Source organism: Homalodisca vitripennis, chromosome 1 (assembly GCF_021130785.1).
Source record: "Homalodisca vitripennis isolate AUS2020 chromosome 1, UT_GWSS_2.1, whole genome shotgun sequence".
Taxonomy (NCBI): Eukaryota; Metazoa; Arthropoda; class Insecta; order Hemiptera; family Cicadellidae; genus Homalodisca; species Homalodisca vitripennis.
Window position 1 is genome coordinate 36,411,710 of NC_060207.1, and position 8,380 is coordinate 36,420,089.

Below are 8,380 nucleotides of genomic sequence, written 5' to 3' on the forward strand. Positions count from 1 at the left end.
CGACTGTCTTTCAGCTCTGCGTTGTGAATAAGGATGTAAGTGCCACACGCCTGTCTTTCAGCTCTGCGTTATGAATAAGGATGTACTTTTTTTATAAGTGCCACACGCCTGTCTTTCAGCTCTGCGTTGTGAATAAGGATGTATGTGCCACACGCCTGTCTTTCAGCTCTGCGTTGTGAATAAGGATGTACTTTTTTTATAAGTGCCACACGCCTGTCTTTCAGCTCTGCGTTGTGAATAAGGATGTAAGTGTCACACGACTGTCTTTCATCATTGTTGACAACAAGAAAGCTAGACGACAATCAAGGAGGAGATTGAAGTTTGGAGACTAAACTAAACAAAACTAAATGTCAGCGTATCATAAAGACCACATAATTATGTAGTGTTCATCAAACAAAATTATTTTATGTATTGCAAAGGTTTGTTTTTTACCGATTTTCCTGATTTTAATACTATTTTCAAGAGCCAAAATGGTGCAAGGGAGTGCGCTGCTGCCGGCGCCTATGAGTATAAAGTATTCTCATTAAAATTGTCCAATTCAGTATTTGGTTCTGGTTTTGAACATAGGTTATGCTTTGTCCCAGTGGCAGATACATTCTTTTTTGATTAACCAAACGACCAGAAAATTGCTGTGCAGGAAAGAAAACTATGTATGTTATTACATGTAAACCTTTTTCTTGCTTTCTTCCACGAAAATCCCCTAATAACAAATTTAAGTCAGATACTATTTATATATAAACGTCAAAACCTTTCAGAATTTATAATTTTATTTAATTATCTAGTTTGCAGCTCCTTTGGCCATAGTGGGCCCATTGGTTAGTTCGCCGCTGTTTTGTCGTTATCTGCATAAGTAAGGGGATGCATTTATACATCCATTGCAAAATCATACTAGCCGCAATTATATTGACTTTTTGAAGTCTAAATAATCTGGCAAATTTAATATTTGAGCAGGTTATCCTTATAAGAATAAACCATATGAGAGGACTGGGTAAAGTAAAATCTACTTTAAACATTTTCAGTATGAATTAGTACAGCTCATGCATGTTTAAATTTGTAGAATGTAATGTTTTGTGTTAATGTTAAGAGTGGTTTTGTGTAAAAACGAGGTATAAAAACAAATATTTATAAATCGTTCAGTAAAAACCGACTTACCAAAATGTTTTTTCTTCTTCAAAATTTGCTAATCCTTATATAGCGATAAATAGATGAAGTGACGAAACAATTTTTAAAATTAAAACTTTTAATAGATATAAACTATGATAAAAATCTTATTTATATCAACAGAGAAAGGTGTTTGGAGGTTTTAACGATTCCTTTGATTCAATGGAGGTACTGAAGATCAGTCTTGTTTTACTCGAATGGCAGTTCTTAAAATTTTACATAACAATATTCGGACTAAAAATAAAGTGAGATACAGAGCACATCGTGTGTAATTTTTAGCTAATGTGTGCATTTGCATCAGACGTTAAAAAACTCCAGTGTGCCTAGATTTAACTTATAAAATTTAACAGCAACATAGAATTTTCACTTTTATTATTTAAATCATTTAAAACCAAGAATTATGTCCATCCTGTATTCTATTCCTCTGTATTGTACACTTCCTGACAGTACAACTATGAACAATTAGAAATGTTCGATTTAAAATAAGGACTTACTACTTGTTCCTTTGCTCAAGGTTGTTTTCGTGTTAAAACGAAACCTCTAGATAAAACTACTCTAGGTAGTAAGAGTCATTATGTTTACCGGGGTGTAGTGTAGTCTTCTTGGCGGATTCTATAAATAACCTGTTTCATAAGGTCTCATGAAAAATGAGCGAGTCGCTTGCAGCATCGCGGTCAAGATTGCATGTTTTTCATTCCGTAGTGAATTTTTAATTACTTCAATGCACCTCAGTTGAAATAATCACCTTGCACCTCACATAAGTACTCACAGGTTCGAAGCAAATTCAAAAACAGATAAAGACATTAATATTATCTTTTTCTATTATTTGATAAAAGAAAATAGTGTTTTCCAATAAGAGGAGCTCCTCCTTCAATGAAACATTAATATTAGTTACCGCTGCAAAGCATAATAAGCTTCAAAAAATCTAATACTGTTAATTATTAGGAAAAATACATTATCGAACACCTGTTATTGTATTAAATGGGCACCAAACTCCAATTCTTTCATATCACGGAACCCACAAATATTTTTATAAATTAATTTAAGTTATCTAGAACTATTCTTAACAAAATAAGGACCTATTATATCCTTTATTATAATTTGTTTAAGGACCTTCACAGAAATCTGTACTTAACAAGGAATACTATCTATAACTACAAATATTGTGAATAAATGTTTTAAAATTCTCTCATAATGTCCAAATAATAAATTTTCCAAATAGCACTAAGCCAAACCTTACAAAGTTATGAATAACAAATATTTGTAGTCGGGAACAGGCAAAATATGTATAAATAACAACTCTAAAAATAAATAACTCGTCCTTTTTTTGAAAAATAGTTTTAAAATATTAGATAGATCCTGTCGATAAAACTTACAATAGTACATTTCTTTGTGGTTTAAACACAGCTGGTTACATTTACCAAAATTTGTATGAAATATAGAAAAATAACTAATGGTTTGATATAATAAAGTCATGAATATTAAAAATGAATGATTTTTTTTAAGGAATTTAAAAATAAATACGATATTGTCTAGTAAATATTAGTACCATAAATACACTTATGGTGCTATGTTAGTTCAGTATGGAGTAATAACTTTTTAATTTTGTTTCTGTTGTAGTGGTATGATTGTATAAACATACAGTTACAATTATTACCAGAATGCTAATTCAGAATACTTCAATCGTATACGCTAGTTAATCTCAAACCAGTGATCAATGAGAGAAGCCAAGGACAGTCGACGCGAGCGTAGTTGTCCCAATACGCCACGAGCGCCCAATGTGGCATTGTAACTGCGTAGTTGATTATATCAAGAAGCTAAATATGGGTCTCGAGTCACTTTGCTTATTTAATTTAGATGGAAATCTGAAAGTAATTTTAATATTTTAAATAGCCAATTCCGTAAGTGATGAGGTCGTGTGCTGTGACGTGGGGGTTGCCTAGAAACGGTGGTGGTGGAGGGATATATTGATTCAGGGGGTGTGGAGGGGGGTTAGGAGGGGGTCTAGGGGGTGAGGAGGGGGTGGCTTGCCTTCAGACCGAGCGACGCGACGCTTTGTTGTTTTGGGGACTGATAACATTGTGATCCGGCCTGTCTTGCTATCCCGGTCTATCTTCCATTGAACACAATAGTCCTGCTCAACGTTCCAAGAAAAAGGATTGGTCACACGTGCAGATCACAAGGAATTGTGTTTTCAAACACACAGGGAGATTTATCCACAACATGCTGGCAATTGAACTGTCGGATGCTACCAGTAAATCGCTTGAAATATATTCGTGTGTTGTATCTAAGATGATAGGATCCTTCAGCTGTAGTCGTTTTAACGTTCAGTATTGTCATTTTAAAAAATGCAAAAAAAGTTAATTTAATTGATTTTTATTGAATGTCACTTTGGAAGCTTAATCCTTTAGTTCCCAGGGTATCTTTCGCAGACGTTTGCTTGAGTTCTGGCGCCTGTCACTGAAGTATCCATCCGACTGAATCCTAACAATATTTAATTAAAAATATTGACGTAAGCTAACATTTACACAGAATTTTTATTTATCGATATGTAATAAAATAGATTTTTTAAATAATTCAAACATGTTTTTTTTTTTTAAAGACACGGTAGGAGTACGCCTCACCACGTGTCGCATAGCAGGCTTCGCTATTCATCCAAAATGTCACATACAGCACATTTTATTCAGGATATGCCCTACAGACAGATAGGCAGACATACGTCTTACAGCATATCATTTTACGTCCCCTCGGCAGACAAAAAAGAAAAAATTATCAGCCTACAATTACGAGTACCCAGCCAAATTCCATGGTTGAAAATGCACCATAATAAAAAACTCATTCTTGTCTATTAGGAATGAGGTTTCATGCAACATTTTAAGTTTATAGATGATCTTTATCGCAGTGTTAAAATATTACAAGTTTCGGTGAGGTAGGGAGGGTAGTACAACGCAAGAGGGCGCTGAAATCAGATCTTGTCACAAACTTTTAACATTGGATTTCACTCTATTATTTTCACTGTATGAATAATCTACATTTTTGTGTTAAAATGTCACTTGATAAAATCTCATATGATTGTTCTCAGCTTGTTTACAGATATATTCATTCTGCTATTTCCTCGTTGCCATTATGATTACACATAAAACCAATGTAAAAATATTTGGCAATGCTCAACCAAATATCATGGAGCAACATGCCTCAAGCTACGTTTTCCTAGACGCGCATTATACAACGCTGCGTATTTTCCTGCGCCGCGCATCTAAATGCGTTGTCGACATTCTGTGATCGTGGGAATTAAGTGTCTTCCTAGACGCGCAATATCGGGGCGCAGTGCAGCAGCCTGGTCCCAACCTCAAGTCATGTCGGACTATATACATGTGCGTGCCGCAGCTTTACTTCTTCTTTAAGAAGCCACTATAGACATGGAACTAGACTGTGCAGTTTTACATACGTTAATACCTAGCAGAGAATCATGCAGAGAAATGTTCAAAGAAAGAGATTACGAGGGAGCTTACACTATTTTAGTTAAAAGACATTTGCTTACTGATGACGTTAAATTTAAAGAATATTTTAGACTTACGCGTGGACAGTTTTCACACATTACTGACCTCATACGTGAAGATGTAACCGTGCAGCCTTCTAATCGTGTGAAAAATGCCTTAACTGCTGAGGTGAAATCCCCAAATGTGAGAGTAGTATCACCTAATTCTTCCGGTAGCCTTTTTTACAATTTTAAAAATTTCTTTTCAACGGTTCTTTTTGCATTAGTCGATGCAAACTGTAAGTTCCTTATGGTGGATGTTGGTGCTTATGGCAAAGAAGGAGATGCAGGAATATTCCAAAAATCAAAAATGGGCAAACTTATCAATGAAGGTGCCGTATGCCCACATCCAAAAACACTGCCTTCTGCGGATATGAAGCTTCCACATATCATAGTAGGGGATAAGCGTTCAGGTAGACAGACATGTCATGAAACCTTACCCTCACAAACAGTCCCTAGAAGATAGGTATAAAAGAGAATATAACTACGTTTTAAGCAGATGTAGAAGTCACGGAGAATGCTTTTGGCATTATGTGTTCAATTTTTAGAATATTCTTCACGCCTATCAACTTGAAACCAGACACCGTAGACTTAGTAATATTTGTATGTTGTTGCCTTCACAACATGTTAAGGGGTGACTTTTTGGCCTGTAATCCCCCTAACTCTGAAGATGTAGCCAATGTTAAGTGGGAGATGCCTGAAAAGAACATGATACTTATAGCCTGGGTTGGTGGTTTCGCTAAAAGTGAAGGGTTTCAAGTAAGGAGCAGATTCACAGAGTATTTCAATTCTCAGTTCTATAAACAAAGATTAAGTACTGTACTGTCTGCCAAGAAGACGAGAAAAACAAAATAACTGATGTTTAAGAAAGGTGCAACTTGGGTGTTTAAAACGAAAAATTGCAATTGCACCCATGATAAGTACAATGTTAAACTCGAATTATTTAATGCGGGCCCATTTGTTTAGATTTATTCTGTTTAAACGAACTTGGAAGTTTGAAAACATTGTTCTTATGATGAGAATCGCATTTCTACACAACTCCACAGTTCCGGGTAATGAATTCTTAAAATTATGCCAGTTTTTAGAATTTATATGTGTGCATTCGTTTGTAATTTTATAACAATTATTAATACAGTAACTGTATGTAGAACTTATAAACAAATATTTCTTAGATAGTTTCTTCCCACTCCTTATCCTTCTTCAACACACTCTTGTATTCTTTTTGTTGTAAACTCCACAATATAGGTCTTTCTTGAACTTAAAACACTAAAGTTCGTCTTCTTCCTCGGAAAACTTAACAAAAACATCGCCTTCCAGTGCCGATTTAACACTGGACGCGATGGTCTCCATGGTGTTGCGCGGCGCAATGAAGGTGACTGACTGCTCTCGGAGCAGTGGTGTGGCGTCGTTGCGCGGCGCCGTATATCGCGCCGACGCAGTGACGCGCCTAGGAAAACAATTACACTTAATTCTGTACAAACCAGTGCTCGGTTACGCGACGCAGTTAGATGCGCGGCGCAGGATAATACGCGGCGCTGTATAATGCGCGTCTAGGAAAACGTAGCTTCAGTATTAAACGCAGTGTTGCTAATAATGCAGCTTCATTCAAAATTCAAAGCATGTGGTTCAGTTCGTTTTCAAGACATCGTGAGGATTTTTTTCAACCCAATTAAAGATAATCATCAGATAATCCTCACGGACGCTCAGACAATAAACGTAACTAATACATTTTATTTTCAAACTTTTCAATGAATGAGAGTGGATAGACAACAGGGCCAAAACCTTCTTACTGTTTAATTATTAAACTTAAAAATAAATTTGAACCAACCTGCATGTAAAAACGGCTGGAATAAAAATAGCATTACATAAATGGTTTATTTATTTATGCAGGCAACAAATTTGATAAACAAAATAAAATTCACTGAAATGTAAACGTTTATGCCACAGTTAAAATTATTTGAGCATAACACAAAAAGAGTAATTACAAAATTGTGTACGTCATGTTTTTTAATAAATTTAATTTAAATTAAACTAATTTTAAACCTGCAATATGGAGGTTGAAGATTATAACATTTTTTTTTCTTATATACAATAATATAATTAGGTTACATCAAGGTCACATCAAATTAAATATGGCTAAAGCTACTACTACCTGTCAGGTAAAAATACAATAATCCTCATGAGGCAAGCTCGTTCATGCCTCATATCAGATCTGACAACTGTTGATTTTTAATTTTCGTCATCTCAGCGAGTCTTGATGAATGTCCATTCAAATTAAAGGCTATTTGACAACAGTAAGTGTTTTGGACGAGCCTTGAAATGATTTTGATAGCCTGCATTTGTTTAATATAGCCTATAGATCAATTTACGCCAATCTGGAACGTCAATGCTCAAACACTGCCGTGCGTTGATCACGATAGTTGTCCTTGCTTCTTATACTGATAGATGTTCCTGCCTGAGTCAAAGTACTTCGATCGATAGCAAACCACTTCAAAGACAAAAAGGCTAAGCTAAGTTTAGTAACCCGGACTTCATGAAGCGCCAATGATTCTCAATGCTTTCTTTGGATCCGGAGGATTCAAACAATTTTATTAGATTTGCCAACTGCTTCAAAGTTTTATCGTGGGTACACAAGGTCGAAGACAATTTATACAAGGGATTTGTACAAACTGAAGTTTGTACTGACAAATATTAAACAAACAAGTAAATCAAATGCGGTATACAATTTCATTTACCCGATATACAGTAATTTACGTGACCTTAACTTTGCTCGCAAGTTTCTACGGCATTTTGCTCCTGAGATTGTGTGGTGTCTTACTCAGAAAAGCGGCAATACTGCGGCTTTTTCCGTATACGAATATATTTAACAAGAAAAAATTAAGATGACTAATTATAGGCAGTGTTTCAATACACTGATCTTGTATACGAAATCTACCTAAAACATAAAGTTGACATCGAAAGGGTGTCCAAACCCAACAAGTTGTATGTCATTGAGTTTATGTTAAACCGCATTAAATGTATTGACGCATCTCATTGTCCCATGAAATGTGTGGCAACTTTCAAGAAACATGTCGGGGCCGGAAGTTTCTGGAAGATAATTCTCAAAAATAATTAATTTTATTTCAGAAAAATGTGTTGGAATGTTAATAAAATAGAATTTAAAAAATCAGTCATGAATAACTCAAGAGAACAAAATGCACACCTTCTAAGGGACATATTATAGTACCTTGGCCGAAGGCGGAAGTTACAAAGTTTCCAAATAAAAAACACACACACACACACACACACACACACACACACACACACACACACACATGTATTAATTACATAGTTTTGATAGCTAAAAAAGCAACTATAGATAGATTCGAAACATCATGACTCCAGATCATCATGAGTAAAAGAGAGTATTTTTTTATCGATTTTGTTCTTCATGTTGATGCAAGGTCTTGATTTCTATTGCTATTGTATAGTAAAAATTTTATTGTATTGTAATATTTTTGGCCTTAAAAATAAGAACGTCTCAAAAGACGTTCTTATTTTACTCTTATTTTAGAGTATTATACGATTTACGTAGTCTAATTTTTCATGGTTCAACTGTCGAGTTGTATAATTTATATTACAATAAATTATGACTCCAACATTGCCAATAATCCTAAAGAATATATATAAATTTTAAAATCA